The 16,804-nt window shown below is 39.2% G+C and overlaps 1 protein-coding gene across 2 annotated transcripts in view; it reads left to right on the top strand.

The window, feature by feature from the left end:
* HOXC4 (homeobox C4) overlaps window positions 1–16,804 on the top strand; it is a 124,422-nt gene that overhangs the window by 100,526 nt on the left and 7,092 nt on the right. For both annotated transcript variants that reach the window (XR_008889693.1, XR_008889692.1), the window contains exon 2: window positions 10,496–10,530. The gene's annotated coding sequence lies outside the window, so the exon portion shown is untranslated. The remainder of the gene's footprint in view (window positions 1–10,495; window positions 10,531–16,804) is intronic.

Below are 16,804 nucleotides of genomic sequence, written 5' to 3'. Positions count from 1 at the left end.
TCTTTCATTCACTTGGGATCCTGCATAGTTTATGTGATGTCCCATTACGGGATATAGTCCTTAGGCCCTGTCAGGTTGAGTCCCTCTGTGTCCTAGGGGCTCTCCTGCAGTGTCTCCCCCATAGTAATATATATATAATGTATAGTGTTATGTGTGTTATGTATTAAGGACCTTTAAGGACCTTTGAGTTAGGCACATGATAATGTGTTCACATGATGTGCTTGTTACCCAGAGAGCACCAGCTAACCAGGTGATCTGCAGCTTTGCCTATGGGCTTCTGGCTCAGCCCCCCTGTATAAGAGGGGGAGCTATTAAAATCTCTCTCTTCTACCACACTTCCTACTGAGGCACAGTAAAGACCAGACGTCTCAGAGCTAGTGTCCAGCACATCTGGAGGCCTCAAGGCTAGCCACAGCTACATGCCAGTAAGTCAAGTTGTCTATGTCTGCTGTCACTACCTACAGTCGAGTCAAGTCTATAGTCAAGTCTATTATAGTCAGTGTGGCTGCCCTAAAGTCTGTCAAAGTCACTACAAGTCCCAGCAAGCTGCGAGGTCCTTCTGTTTTACTGGCCACCTCTCTGGGATCCTGGTCTAACTGTAAAGACTATTTCCATCTGTCTACCTCAGTAAAGCTACCGTTAACCCTAACCTGGTCTTGGACTATTATTGCCCTGCCTAACCTTGGGATAGCGGTACTACTGTTCGGGTGGTTAACGGGAAAACCACGCCATGGCGTCACAAACATTTAGGGGTTAATAACATTTGCCCCATACACCTCACCTTCGCACCCTGAGACACCACATTGATATGTTTAGCTGCCATTGGCATCTTAGGTTCTCATCAGACAACTTCTCCCTGAAGAGCCAATTAGGGTGAAACATTTGTTGGGCACTCTATGTTAGAAGGAGTCTCTTGTAGGGTCAGATGGAGGAGAGGTGTCTGAGGTGTTGGGGGTACCTTTTGTAAGAGCAAGTGCAACTGCCACTGCACCCACCCTTACTGCCTGATGTGTTATTCAGAGGTGGATCCCAATTCTGACCATTAACCACATACCTGACTCCTACTTAATATAAACTAATATGGCATTGGGCAAAGAGAATATTCCCTTGTTTTTTTTACATAATTTTGACAAACCAAGTTTGATCTGTAGAAAAATCCCTTTCTTCAGTTTGTTAGTGTTATAAATTTGGGAGTGTACCAGAACCATGAAACCAACTGAATCTACCCCTATTTTTTCTTTGTCCGGATATGTTTAGCTGTGTTCTTCTCCAGGTTGTGCTTCTTAACTGCTCCATATTTGTATTTGGAACCCTGACCAACTGATCCACACATAAGTTGGGATTTCCATTACATTTTTATCTTGTACCTTCCCTAAATTTCAGCCTGTATTATTACCCAGGGCTGCATTTTCAATCCAACAGACTTTAGAGGTTAAATTTGGCATAATATCTTTTAAGAGCCTTTTCTGCAGAATTGCATACAAGGAATTGTAATCTTTATTGCAGGCACTAAAAAATAATCTCATAGAGCTAAAACTAACTGTCCCATTGCATTATAGAAGCTCAGGTGAACTATTAGACTCACTCATGTCTACAGTAGCAGATATGATTCCTGAATCAAAAGGCTGTCAGTATGATCCAAGAAAAGTTTGATAAAGGCCCCTCTTTGCCGAACTGTTGCACGTGTAGGAGGAACACCACTTGTACACTTTCCTGAGCTTCTGCATGTATTGTGATCATGGATGTATTTTCTGTTGGATCTGGGCTGGCTATCTAGATGGTGATTTGCACAGTGGAAGGGTCTGGTGCTGTGTTCTTTTACTTCTATGAACATAATAGATATACAGTATATATAGATAGATAGATAGATAGATAGATAGATAGATAGAGTTTTTTTGTTTCTCCATGTTGTGTTTGGGAAAAACTGTAAAGACAGCTCTTTCTTCCAGTTGCCCTTAAAGGGGTACTCGGCTGATTTTTTTTTATTTTTTTTAATCAACTGGTGACAAAACGTTAAACAAATTTGTAAAATTACTTCTATTTAAAAGTCTTAATCCTTCCAGGACTTATTAGCTGCTGTATGTTCCAGCGGAAGTTCTTTTCTTTTTGAATTTCTTTTCTGTCTGACTACAGTGCTCTCTGCTGACACCTCTGTCAGAAGCAAATTACCACAGCAAACCTGTCCTGCTCCGGACAGTTCCTGACATGGACATCCTGTGTAGCATACAAGAGCTAAAAAGTACAGGAAGGATAAAGATTTTTGAATGAAAGCAATTTAACAATCTGTTTAACTTTTTGGCACCAGTTGATTTAAAAAATATATTTTTCCACCGGAGTACCCCTTTAAGTTCCAAGTAACACCAGAATCAATCTGCATTGGTCGACTTACCTTGGCAGGGGTCTTGAGAGCTGCACCCATGTGATCAACAGATCAGTGTGGCAGATCTGGTGTTAAATTGCTTTGCTGCGTTTTTCCGTTTTTGCATTTTCGTATTTTCCTCCTTATCTTTTAAAAATCATATCCCTTTCAGTATTGCACCTAAAAATCCATATGATGGCTTTTTTTTTTTTGCGCCACCAATTCTACTTTGTAATGACAGAAGTCATTTTATCCAAAAATCTACGGCGAAACGGGAAAAAAATCATTGTGCAACAAAATTGAAGAAAAAGCACCATTTTGTAACTTTCAGTACATTTTTGGGTTAAAATGACACCTTATCTTTATTCTGTAGGTCCATACGGTTAAAATGATCCCCTACTTATATAGGTTTGATTTTGTCGTACTCCTGGAAACAATCATAACTACATGCAGTAAAATTAATATGTTTAAAAATGTCATCTTCTGACCCCTATAACTTTTTTATTTTTCCGCATATGGGCAATATGAGGGCTAATTTTTAGTGCTGTGATCTGAAATTTTTATCGGTACCATTTTTGTTTTGATCGGATTTTTGGATCGCTTTTTATTCATTTTTTATGGTATATAAAGTGACCAAAAAGACACTATTTTGGACTTTGGATTTTTGTTGCATGTACGCGATTGACCGTGCGGTTTAATTAATTATATATTTTTATAGTTTGGACACTTTCGCATGCGGCGATATCACATATGTTTATTTTAAAAAAAAATGTACACAGTTTTTTTATGGGAAAAGGGAGGTGATTCAGACTTTTATTAGGGATATTTATTAACTCTTTTTTTTACACTTTTTTTTGCAGAGGGCTATAACATGCATTACACTGATTGCCAGCACTGTTCAATGCTATACTATAGCATAGCATTGATCAGTGTTATCTGCGCTTGATTGCTGTTCTCTCAGCTGTTCGGGGTTCCACGATTTCACTGCGGCGATCCCGAACAGCTCTGCTGAGCTAACCGGCAGCATATTCTCCTGTTTTAGAAGCTGTGTTCAACTTTAACTGTGGCATCTAAAGGGTTAATACCAGACATCAGCCCGATCAGGGATGTCCAGTATTAGCTGCAGGTCCCGGCTGCTCATAGCAACCGGGACCCCGCAGATATGAAGCGCGCTCAGCTTCTGAGCTAGCCATGGACGTAAATATACGTCCGTGGTCGTTAAGGGGTTAAGAAGCATAGGAGGTATTTATAAAAAAAATAATAATAATATTAGAAGATTTAACGGATAACCCTCTTTAATTTCAAATGGGGCCTGCCACTGTACCAATCGGCATGATACTACTAGCTGGATCAAAAAGGATACTGCAGTCAACAATTTTTTACATTTTTTTGCAACCGTGCCAGAAGCAAACTATACTGAATCCCCAGACGTACCCCAATGGGGGTGATTTATCAAAACGTGTGCAGAGGAAAAGTTGACCAGTTGTCCATAGCAACTAGAGATTTTTGAAAAATTAAATTCGGACAGTTCGCCAAATTTTTCCCAAAAATTAGTTTTGGTCCAAATTTATTTGCGGTGAATCGCTATTAAAAACGGCTATTTCTGGCCTACAGAGACCCTCAATAGGGGTGTAGAACAGTTTTTTTTTGTCCTAACACGCATAGGGAGTGTGCTGTGTTAGTGAAATAATACTGTCATTCAGATTACAGGCATCGCAATTAGAATCACTGCCGCAGAGCGTCTGGATGTGGCAGTAGGGATATGGCATCAAAATTGAAGAGAATAAACAGATTTTTAATGTAATTTTTATTTCAATTTTTTGAGTACCCATTCTGGTGAGCATCAAGCTGGCGGTCCGCCGCGAGGCTTCTACCACCTGTTTCAGCCAGTGCCTCTCAGCGCCCCCCTGACTCTGAAAGTGCGAATGCTTCACTTAATCACTTATGGTTCATTGTTATCCCTCCAACCTGTTTCATTGGATTCTTGTGGTAATTCCACAGGTAATATATGAAGTCGACTACCATAGGGCCTCAGTCTTGAAAAGATTACATAGATTTTTTTAAATTTAAGATTTATATTAGATTCCCAAGTTAATGTCCCAGCGTTTACTTTGAACTAATACTGTATGACCACAAAACCCAATCTAACAAGGAGTCAAATGGTGGCACAATGACAGAGCCTTGAGATGGCAGCAGCCTGATGAGACCACAGGGCCTCACAACAGAAAAGATTAAAAGATACATTTTCAAATTAAAATTGAAGATGTATGGTAGCTAGTGCTACCATCATTTTTTTTTGGTGATGTCTCAGCAGCATGATGAGACCATAGGGCCTTACAATTCCTAAGATTAAAAGAACATTTTCAAATTTTTATTGAAGATTTATGGTAGTGTCCCAGCAGCATGAGGAGACCACATGGCATCAAAATAACACATCCTGGAGGTGGCACCAGCATGAGGAGACCAAAATGTGGCAGAATGACCAAGCCTGGAGGTGGCGGCAGCCTGCCCAGAAAAGGGCCTCATAATTTAAAAGATCAAAGATATTTTTTTAAATTGCATGTGGCCATGTTAGCATCCTCTGGATACTTGATGAAAAACTGCCACACCGCAGAGTAGCTGATTTTTCCCCCAACAGTCTGCACTGACTGACTGCTACTGCCGCTGACTCCAGGGACCACTGTTCCACTACCTCCTGGGAAGGTAGGCTGCCGCAAAGCAGGTCATCTACCCCGGGCATGTTTGGCTCCAGACTTCCCACTTCTGCCACCATGCTGACTCTTAACCATTCTACCACCTTGCTGACTCAACTGTTGCCTCACGGGCAACCTGACACCCTCTTTTGCTGATGATGAAGCGCCTTCTGCACTTGGCTCCCAAGTGCGATCGGCTTCATCATCATCAGCTGTGTCAGCACGTCACTGATGTCCTCCTTAGGTTCCTCAACAGTGTCTGTTTCAGGATCCAGAACGCTCCCAACACCACCTACCACGCCACTCTCCTCATCACTACTTGCTCGCCTAGCAAAGGAAGCGGGTGATGTCTCCTCCAATTCTTGGCTGGGCTGCTGACTGTCCTCTAGTAGATCGTCCTGACTAGAAAGTGTAGCTCATCCCACAGCATAAGATACTTCTATGGGGGTGGGAACAGCATAGGACATAGGCAATGGGAGGACAGGGAATGCTCCTGGGCCATGCCAACTGATGGTTGTGTCTGAGGAACCCACCGACTGTTGACTGGGGGTGTCAGATGTCACTTGCAATGAAGTGGATGACGAAGTTAACCAGTCAATGACAGCAGATGGGTTGCTGGTTGAGACACGACCGCTAACTGATACCAGGAGCTTAGGCCTCTTGCTGCGACTCCTGCTCCCACTCGTCCCTAGTCTGCTGCGACCTCTGCCTGCGCCTGATGAATTTAGGCCTCTGCCACTCCTCTGTGCATGTCCTGGCTCTTCTCAGCCTGACATACTTAGTGTATATATGAGGGGAGTACAATACGCTTCACTACGCTTAAAACTGTTTTTGTCTAGAACAGCAGCAGGTATGTACTTTTGGCTGGTCTTTCACAGTATCTAGGCCCTTAAGACTTTAACAGTAACAAAATGGTACACCACTTAGATGTACGTATGTGGTATGCACTGATGAGGAGATGACAATGTGCTCCAGTATGCTTAAAAAAGTATTTGTCTACAACACCAGCAGGTGTGTACTTTTGGGCAGGTGTGTACTTTGGCTGGCCTTTTACAGTAACTAGGCCTTTAAGACTTGAACAGGAACAAAATGGTACACCACTTAGTTGTACATATGTGGTATGCACTTATGAGGGGAGTACAATATGCTCCACTACGCTTAAAACGGCATTTGTCTACAACACCAGCAGGTGTGTACTTTTGGCTGGCCTTTCACAGTTTCTTACTCCCTTCCCTTTAAGTGCATCTAGGCTGGATTTGGGCTTGAGATGAATCACTGCTGTAATACACCCAAAATTGCACTTTCTCTCACACCCTCTCTCTTTTCTATATCAGTGCTTGTAGGCTGGACTTGAGTTTGAGGTTAATCGCTGCTAGCAGTCTGCTGTAATACACCCACAGGTGAACGCTGTCTCTCAATCTCTCTCCCTTCCCTATCAGTGCTTGTAGGCTGGAATTTGACTTGAGGTGAATTGCTGGTGTAAAAAAGCTTTTCTGTCCCTCTCTCTGTCCCTCTCTCTGCAATAGAATGCTGGAGTCAGTGGCTGGAAGATGGCTGCCGATTATATAGGGCTGTGACATCACAGGGGTGACTGGCTTCTAATAGGCTGCATCCTGCATGTGATTCAGGGTCATCCCACCTACCCTTGTTCCCGTCTTCCCAGGATTCCTTGCTCCATGTCCTGACATCTGGATCCACCATTTTAGATGCCCTAGTGCCTGGACCGCAGTAAATGGAGTTTAATGAAGCGATTTGCATGATAGAATCGCGGTGATATTCGCTTTCGATGAAAATCTAATTTTTCCTGAAATTCGTAATGAATTCGGATTCATCAGATTTGATTCGCTCATCCCTAATAGCAACCAATCAGATCGCTTCTTTCATTTTTCAGAGGACTTTTCAAAAATGAAAGAGGAAATCGGATTGTTGCTAATGGCAACTGGTCAACTTTTCCTCATCACAGGCTTGATAAATCTTCCCCATAATGGTCAAAGGAATTAGTGTACTAAAAAATAACTTATCCCCTATCCAAGGGATAGGAGATAAGTTATAGATTGCAAGGGGTTTGACCGCTGTGACTACCACACTCTCCTGAACGGGGCTGCGGCCTTCTGACGGAAGTGTATGTTCCGACCCCTGCAGGAAACTGCAGCCGACACGCCCCCTCCATGTATCTCTATGGGATACATGGATGGAGTGTGTCGGCTGCTGCTCCATGCGGGGGTTGGCACGCCTCCTTCCAGCAGATCGTGTGGGGTCCCAGCGGTTGGACCCCCGTGATCTATAACTTATCCCCTATCCTTTGGATAAGGGATAAGTTATTTTTCACTACACCACTCCTTTAAGGCACGCTAAATGTATTATTGCCAATAGATATAAACAGCCACATGCATAATCACATTGATACAGACATAACATGTCTATAAATATATTCTTATATTGAAAGCATGAAAATGTAAACAGTAAACTTACAGACATGTTGTCTTTTATTGACAAGATGATGTCTGTTCACACTGCTGAGTTTTTCTGCTGTTTTTGTATAGGAATTCATCGTCAGTTTGCATTAGTGCAGCGTGAAAGTTTCAATCCCGTCACAGTCAGAAATAAATGCTGAACCATGGAAATGTTAGGAAATACGTCTCAATTGTTGCATTCACCTTTTGTTTACACTAAGACAAATTGATGTACAGTGGTCCCTCCCCTTACAATGGCCTCAGGTTATTTAAAATATTTCAATATTTTGGAAATGTCCTTACAGGTGTTTCTGGAAAATGATGGGTACCAGCCAACTCTTATGGTTGTCAACCAACTTCTACATACTCCTGAATGGCAAATTTGCCTAATTGATCCTGTTGACCTATACTACTGGTAATAGTGGTTGCCACTAGAGATGAGCGAACTTACAATAAATTCGATTTGTCACGAACTTCTCGGCTCGGCAGTTGATGACTTTTCCTGCATAAATTAGTTCAGCTCTCCGGTGCTCCGGTGGGCTGGAAAAGGTGGATACAGTCCTAGGAAAGAGTCTCCTAGGACTGTATCCATGTTTTCCAGCCCACGGGAGCACCTGAAAGCTGAACTAATTTATGCAGGAAAAGTCATCAACTGCCGAGCCGAGAAGTTCGTGACGAATCGAATTTACTGTAAGTTCGCTCATCTCTAGTTGCCACCCAGCTTTCTCAGAAATGGGACAAGTTTAAGCTTTTAGTGATGTGTATAGGTATAAATGCTCTCTAATGAGCTAAATGCTTGCACACACAAAAAAATATATATATATATAGTTGGTGAATCCCATGTTTCTGGTTAGACTGATTCTGTTCCAAAAATTCTAGAGCTCAGAAGGAGAGCTGTCTAGCAAGGATTGTGCATAATGGACCAAAGGGAGTTCATGGTTCATGGTACCAGCCTCCACCAATAGCAATAAAGAAGGGGACTGCAGCTGTCAATAAGGGGGGTGCAGTGTAATTAGGCAATGTGCTAGTAAATTAACCCCAGGATTATACAGCCATATACACAGGGTAAGGTGCCCATGCACCAGGCTTATAAATACCACCCTAATATGCCACAGCCATAAACCCTGCACTGTTAGTTCGATGTCATGTCTCCTCAAGTAATCTCTGGTGCTGGATGTGACATTACTGCGACTACCTGCAATAAACTACAAAGGCTGCTGATGTTTAAATACAACTGTGCGACCCCACTCAGTTCTGTTTGCTTAATGTACCCATTAAATAGGCCCATCATGCCACAATTACATCATCTCATTACAGACAATGGCATTTCTTGGTGGTTTAAGCTGGTAGACGATGGAAAAGTCAGAACAACTTCAGGAACAAATTGTTTGCCAATTACAGTTATAGTTCCCCTTGGTGACAATGTCTGATGTTAAGAGCTCTTTAAAGGCATATTTTGGGCAATTAAACAAACACAAACATTATGATCATAGGAAGACGATTGTTTAGCTACAAACCCACAGACAGGTAGAGACAACCTGTAACTATTCCATTCCTGTAACAACGAATCCTATGAAATTGGCTTGTTGGGATTTGTAGTACTCTCAAGGATGTCTATCAGTGAATGAATGAAGTCTGATCACCCTAGACCTGTTAAAAAAAACTGGCTACAGAATATTCTATACTTCAATAATATCAATAAGTACTATTAACCATAGTTAGGGTGTGAACACTCATTTTTTTGTGGATTCAGTATTTATACCTTTCCAATATATCCATTCACTCTACTAATATATAAATCAGTGGTCTTCAACCTGCGGACCTCCAGATGTTGCAAAACTACAACTCCCAGCATGCCCGGACAGCCAACGGCTGTCCGGGCATGCTGGGAGTTGTAGTTTTGCAACATCAGGAGGTCCGCAGGTTGAACACCACTGATATAAATACTCCTTCATTTTTAAGGTCAAGTGGGGGTAACAATAGCATCTGCCGATCTTCTACAAAATGAAGAACATTTCTTTTTACTTTTCTGTACTATTTTACTATAGGCAATTTTGTGATTCTTGTTTATTTTTTTATATTTCGTAACCTATACTATGATATATATATATATATATATATATATATATATATATATATATATATGTATATATATATTATAATTTTTTTTTTTGATTTTCAGAATACTTTTCCTTAATAAAACAAAACAATAAATAAATAAAATAACGGTTCATATTTTTATTGACAGGATGCAAAATAATAATAATTATAATTTATCAATTTTCAAAAGATTCGTTTTCAGGATGATTCTTCCTTATATGAATAGTTAATACGTCCAATCCCTCGTCAGGTCTTAACACTTATAGAACTCCTGGCTGATAGACATCAAAACAGGTCACTTTTTTAGGAATATCTTTATTTTGTATAAGACATCACGTGTAACATACAAAGATAACAATATGTGATCACATCAGGTTTGTATATAAAAAAAATAGAATTAGCAGAAAGGGAATGTAGTTTCGCAAATAATAAAAGTGATGGGGCTGCTTGGCATCAGGAGAGGTCATGGAAACCTTAAGGGGATAGATACCACGTTATTAAGTTAAACAAAATCAATTTTAATCAGCTATTCCTTTTCTAATGGAGAATTACCATTTGTAAGTTCTATCAATGCAATTCATTTCTGCAAGGCTCAGAGCTGCAATGGAAGTGAGTAATAGAAGCAGCCTGCTATAAAATTGCGGATAAATAGTTTTAGGTTGGCATGTAACCCTTTAAATGCCATCTCCACTATGTTAATTCTCCCTTGCTCTGTCTTTCTCTTCCTCTCTTTTTCTTTCTTTTCCTCATAGACATAATAGCATCTATCACTCTTATAACAAGTCATGGTTAGCATCACATGTGATACAAAGTAACATTCGATTGTATGATCAGCTGTATATTTATGTATTACTTTACAGTTACATGTATACCCCTTCTTTCCTCCGCAGGTTCCTGTGTATAAGGACTCTGCTCACAACACTAGGTAAGACAATTGGATCACAAACAATGAGATGAAAGGACAACAATCATAGCAGTAAGCTTTGACTTGTAGAGACCATCTAATGTCCTTATGGCAGCTGAAGTGTTAAGCAGGGATGGCAGCGTTTTACTGCACGCAGATTTTCCACTTGGGAAGACATAGAAGGGGCCATAAACGCCGGTAGGTGTTCTGCCCGGGCAGCTCTGATCACAGGAAGCAGGGATGGGTCTCTTTACTCCACAATTGCACTGATTTGCCATTGAGCGAATTCCCAGAGGTGCCTCAAAAACAAGAAGGAAAAACAAAGGAGGATCCTTACATGTGTTGAGACAGGGCTGCTACTTCCTGCAAATACACAGTAGTGTGATCTGGACATCTAAGCAAATACAGAAAGAATAGTGTATTGAAGATGGTGGCAAATAATATTAGAATGCAAATAAAGTCAATATCTGCAGACTGTATCAATCATCACAGGAATAATTGGGTTAAAGGGCAAAAGTACACTAGGCAACTCACACATACACATGAACATACATACATACACATGAACATACACACATACACATGAACATACACACATACACATGAACATACACACATACACATGAACATACACACACATACACATGAACATATACACACATACACATGAACACACACACATACACATGAACATACACATGAACATACACACATACACATGAACATACACATACATACACATGAACATACACACATACACATGAACATACATACACACACACTGGCTAATGTGTGTGACAAATATTGAAGTAGGATAAGAAGGAAAAAATGAAATAAAACTGAAACAATTTATGAGACAAGTTGTAGGAACAACCATCAGCCAGTTAATAAAACACAGAAAAGGTGAGAATGAGACAAAAGCCTGAGAACAAACAGTGCACAAGGTGTGAAGGGACAGGGTTGAGCTGCCTGGGAGTTTTCTGTCTCCCACATCTGCTTCTTTCATCGCAGAATGAGCCATTGCTTTCATGTCCTGTCTCTCTTCAGCTGCATAATAACCAGCCCAAGTTGTTCCTGGGCTACCTTTATTGTGGCACTGGCCTAAATATCTGCTTACAATTGGCAAATATATGAGCTATAGAGTCCAGGTTACTGAAAGCCAACATCTATTATGTCCCCTGCCCTCTACTTTTACCTCCCAGCACAAACAATCTGTACATGAGGTGCACAATATGCCTGCAATTTGGGGACTTGTCATTTTGGGGGGACTGTTCAGATAGCAGTGGCTTAAAATAGCGGAGTGTTATCTGTGCTGCATGTATGTTTATAGTATATATGTATAGTCTACCTAATCAGGTATTGCCATAACGTCTGTATATGTTGCACACCTGCCATCTAGCATACATAGACATGTCCAAAGGGTTTATGAGATTGCACATGCGCATATATAAAGATTACATACACACTAGTAAAGCCTGTAGGCCAGTGTTTCCCAACCAGTGTGCCTCCAGCTGTTGCAAAACTACAGCCAAAGGCTGTCCGGGCATGCTGGGAGTTGTAGTTTTGCAACAGCTGGAGGCACACTGGTTGGAAAATACTGCTGTAGGCATTTACACATGGCTTGGCTCTCAGGTCTACAAGTTCACATACATGTATACATGGCCTTTAGGTCTACACGTGTTGCTCCATACGTTTACACATGCTCGTCCTGGGGTAGACATGTGTTACACATTACATACATTTCCATATACATACACAGGGGTTGGGTGTGCATGTGCTGCACACTTGTAGATGGAGAATGCCCCTTTCATCCAGTGAGGGCTCCCATCTGGGTCAGGATGCTTGGGCAATTACAGTATATAAGTGTGTATATTTTTTTCTGACTGAAACCTAATTTCAGCCTCTAGCAGAAGAAAATACAGTCTGACAAGGTATAAATCAGGAGTAGGTGCCTATCACTCAATCTTTGCATAAATTATGAATGTGAGCGCAGAACCAGACTATATGTCGTTAGAATTCAGGCCCCACTAAGGGCTTTTATTGATGGCTAGGTGGTATAATAACAAGGAACATAAATGCCACTTAAGGGAGAACCCCCCTCCCCACCTTATACCAGGGCTGAATCAAATGGGATATAAAATGACCTTCTAAAGGCACAGGACACAATAACACAGCTGTACACCCAAACAACTGCACACATACTTCAGTGCTCGTACAGAAAGAAAGATAGATAGATAGATATAGATATGGATGGATAGATATGAGATAGATAGATAGATATGAGATAGATAGAAAGAAAGAGAGAGGAAGAGAGAAAGAAAGAACGAAAAGAGAGAAAGATAGATAGATAAATAGATAGATAGATAGATATGGATGAATGTGTGTGTGTATATATATATATATATATATATATATATATATATATGAGATAGAAAGAAAGATAAATAGATAGATAGATAGATAGATAGATAAATGGATAGCTATGAGATAGATTGATTGATATGAGAGAGATAGATAGATATGAGCTAGATAGATAGATAGATATGAGACAGATAGATGATAGATATATAGATATGAGATAGATAGATAGATAGATAGATATGAGATAGATAGATAGAAAGAAAGAAAGATAGATAGATAGATAGATAGATAGATATGAGCTAGATAGATATGAGATAGATAGATAGATAAATATTAGATAGATAGATATGAGATAGATAGATGATAGATAGATAAATGTGAGATAGATAGATAGATAGATAGATAGATAGATAGATAACAGATAGATATGAGATAGATAGATATATAGATGTTAGTTAGTTAGATAGATAGATAGATAGATAGATAGATAACAGATAGATATGAGATAGATAGATATATAGATGTTAGATAGATAGATAGATTTAGATAGATAGATAGATGTTAGATAGATAGATAGATAGATATGAGATAGATAGATAGATAACAGATAGATATGAGATAGATAGATAGATATATAGATGTTAGATAGATAGATTTAGATAGATAGATGTTAGATAGATAGATAGATAGATAGATATGAGATAGATAGATAACAGATAGATATGAGATAGATAGAGAGGAGATAGATAGATAGATAGATATAGATTGTGACATACCTGTAACTAGAAAGCAGTCACACAGAAGCACATACACATAGATACATGAACATTCCAAAACGCGCACACACTCTAGATAGAAAAACCTTCAATAACAATACAATCCCTCCTAATAGTATAGTTATAACAAGAGTATTTAAAGTAATGTAACTACTTGAGAAAAGACATCCACAACACTGAACCGAGAGGTTATCCATCTAGAGATGCTGTTTTCCATGTAAATTTCCTGACTCCAGGGACAATACATATAAAACTCATTTCTTCATTTCTCTTGCACCGTTTGTACTTTAATTTTGATAGTGTAAATAGGAGTAAAAGATGTCTTCAACAAATATAATACTAAATCTTTTAGTGAATCTCCCAGCACCTTTTCGTAATTCCTATGACCCAGATTGTCCCCTCACCTCTTTTTATCTCCCCTGACGTCTTTTGAAGTTCCTGAATTTTTCTTTTATCCCTATTTTAATCTCCCACCGTCTTCCAGGACACGTCTTTATCTCATGTAACCATCTTATGCTCCAAGTTTTTCTTATCAACTCATTTCGTGTAACGTGTAATGTCAGTCAGTACAACGCATGAGGGGATATTCTTGGATTGTGAAATCTCTCGTCCTCTCCTACTAAAAATATAGAAGTTTTCAGAACATGTTCAGGGATATCTTGTCCCTAATTTCTCCCAAGTGCCCCCTCTCTGACCTCAAAATCTTTGGGGGACCAGAGATGATTTAATATTTTAGGACCATCTTGCAAATTACAAACGATAATGATAATATTAATAATAATTATAAATAATAATAATAATTATTATTTTTATTAAAAAACTAATAATGATTATTAAGCCTTTCAAAATATGGGCTATGGAAGGTCAGTTGTTCCTCTGGTAACATGTGAGGATCCTGAATTATTTAGGTTTAGGGGCAGGCTACAAGTAAAGGAACATAAAGGAGGGAACCGCTCTAAGTTATTTGATACTACATTTTCTTGGTCAATATTGAAAATCACCTTTTTTAGACATCAAAGAGGGGCAAAAGGTGGGCAAGGAAGTTTGCAAAATGTGAAAACATTTTATCTTGTCCTCCCACCTAGTGCCCCTGAGCTACTGATAAAACAGTGTTTATACTCGCTTCAAGTATTTAAGTGGTGTTTATAAACATACATAGGCACTTGGGCACTTCAAGATCAAAGGAGTGATATTAAAATATGGATTTCTCAAATGAACCACTACTGGTGATGGGCAGCAGAGATCCTCCTAGGATCTGGCAGCACCTTGCACTGTTCTTCAGCACAGGAGACCTCTACTTGCCCCCAGATTAAGCCTAATATCTGCATACACAGTCACTTCATCACTACATTGATCTTAGTTGGCTGCTTTGTCAGAGAGAAGCTGCTCGTTTGCAACCTGCGTTTTAAAAGCCTTATATTGTGTCCCCAATCTATACAGGGGGTATCTTCTTATCTCCAGGAGGGTATTGATTGTATCCTTGTGCTGTTTATTCAGTAATGTTACATAAACCATAATGTAACCATAAAACAACGTTTACCTGAAACCTATCTCCACCAGTGAAAATAACCCCCCCCCCCTCTATATAGCACTATATTTACTAGATGTAAACTTAGAATATTGGAAACACAACTTTACCTTATTACTATATCAGGAAGAAACACACACACACACACACACACACACAAACACACACATATTGACCATTTCAGTAAAAATATTCCCTTAACAATTCAGTATATTAGCCCTTCCATCTAGAAATAGAACTTCACTCACAACATGCCATTAACCCCTTCAGCACATGAGGTTTGCATGTTCACTTGCATTTAAGATATATACCCTATCGCTATTAACCCCTTTCATGATATCAACTCCATCATTGTATTAAATACACTGGTTGGCCTCATCTTAACTCGTTTAGTACATTGTAAATAGATGTTTAACACTATCTGTTATACTTTAAATATTGAATAATAACCATCAACATTAAACCACATCAGCCCCATTACTTGATGAAACTCTCTATTCTTTATATTAACCCTATCTGCACAGTAGAGCTTCAGGTAGATAATGTCAAGACTCCTGTTATGTGCCCACGATAACGTTGTGTATTTGAAACCAAGAAGCTCAACTACTTATAGCTCTTGAGATAAACCTATTTACTGCCAAGACACAACCATAGCTTCTACCTATAAAAATAACACCTTCACTGTAAAGTGGACAGATTCTTCTTCAATGCAGCGTCATCCGAACCTTCTGATTCATTATCCTGGGGGGGCTAATTCAATTTATAATAGAGATAAGAAGCAGAATAATGTCTTGTGTTATACCCATACGTTGTATATAATACACAGGCTTTAGAGACAAACCGAGTCAGTAATTGCAAAGTACACTGACTGTGGTGATAACATATCGAGAGGTGCAAATATAGACAGTTTTTATTTGCAAATCATATTTAATGACAATAAAATAAATACAGATTGTTATCAATTGTTAAACAATCATGTTTACACAAATTCCCATATGTATCTAAATTTACACAAATACATATATGTATCTATATTCACCTACACAAATATTATATATATATATATATATATATATATATATATATATATCCCTATTAGTACAATATGTACATTTACATCCCCAAATACTCTCTTTCTAGATATTTGTAAATCTCTATATTAGCTACAAATAGTCAATCTAAAATGCTGCTCCTTGATATAGATCTGACATAGGCACATACCTCAGTGGGTCATATAATCTATATATAAGTGGCATCCAGAGAGGAGCAGTGTGTCACAGCGAGTGGGTAGCTGCACCTCAATATCCGCAGCATTAAGCCCTGCAGAGTTCATGAACTATACACCCATTGTGCACACCCAAGAACAGCACATATATCTGCACCAGAAACCCTTTATATCATCTACATAGGAAGCTCAGCTGAGGAATGTTTAAAGAAAAAAAAACACAAATAACAATAAAATAAAATAAAAAAATAAAAACAAAATAAAAACAATTTTATTTTATTTTCTTCAGCATAAAAATGAAACATCAAATTACTTTGCCTCTGGCTCCCATTTTTCCCTTCTACATTATAACTAGTTATTGAACTAGCTATGAGATCTAAAGGCCATTTGTGTGGAGACAGATTT

This window comes from Hyla sarda, chromosome 2, assembly GCF_029499605.1.
Source record: "Hyla sarda isolate aHylSar1 chromosome 2, aHylSar1.hap1, whole genome shotgun sequence".
NCBI lineage: Eukaryota > Metazoa > Chordata > Amphibia > Anura > Hylidae > Hyla > Hyla sarda.
The sequence above is the reverse complement of the archived record's forward strand: the minus strand, read 5'-3'. Positions and strand labels throughout refer to the sequence as shown.